This window comes from Piliocolobus tephrosceles, chromosome 1, assembly GCF_002776525.5.
Source record: "Piliocolobus tephrosceles isolate RC106 chromosome 1, ASM277652v3, whole genome shotgun sequence".
In the NCBI taxonomy this organism is placed as follows: Eukaryota; Metazoa; Chordata; class Mammalia; order Primates; family Cercopithecidae; genus Piliocolobus; species Piliocolobus tephrosceles.
Genome location: NC_045434.1, coordinates 61,328,034 through 61,328,954, shown reverse-complemented (window position 1 = coordinate 61,328,954; position 921 = coordinate 61,328,034).

Sequence of the window (921 nt, the reverse complement as noted above, 5' to 3'; positions counted from 1 at the left end):
TTTTAATTTGAGATGATGTCACTCTGTCGCCAGGCTGGAGTGCAGTAGCGCGATGTTGGCTCACTGCAACCTCCGCCTCCCGGGTTCAAGTGATTCTCCTGCCTCAGCCTCCCGAGTAGCTGAGACTACAGGCGCGCGCGCCCACGCCCAGCTAATTTTTGTATTTTTGGAAAAGAGAGTTTCATCGTGTTGGCTAGGATGGTCTCGATTTCTTGACCTTGTGATCCGCCCACCTTGGCCTCCCAAAGTGCTGGGACTATAGGAGTGAGCCACCGCAGCGGCCTGCTTCCTTTTAAGCAGCTAAATTTAGGTTTTAATTAGAATTAAAGGTGTTTTTTTGTTTTTTGTTTTAGCAAGATAAAGCGAAACACATTTTCCTATCCTTTTCTTTTTGTTCCATTCACTTAAAACATGTGTTCTTCAAGCTGTTTCATGTTTGATAAGTTACCAGTATTTACTAAACTCTCTAAAAGGAAATTAATGGTAGTAAATGACAGAAAAATGGGCAACCAAGATGAATATTCAAAATTTAGACATGGGGTTACAACCTTTCCCCGATAAGGTCTCTTTTTTTTTTTTTTTGAGACGGAGTCTCGCTCTGTCACCCAGGCTGGAGTGTGCTGTGGGCAGATCTCAGCTCACTGCAAGCTCCGCCTCCCGGGTTCACACCAGTCTCCTGCCTCAGCCTCCCGGGTAGCTGGGACTACAGGCGCCCCCACGTCGCCCGGCTAGTTTTTTTTTTTGTAGTTTTTAGTAGAGACGGGGTTTCACCGTGTTAGCCAGGATGGTCTCGATCTCCTGACCTCGTGATCCGCCAGCCTAGGTCTCTTAATTTTAATTATTCTACCAAACTAGATTACAGCATCTCTCCCATTAATGAAAAATACATTTCCATTCATCTGTAGTTGTCAGATGAGCATT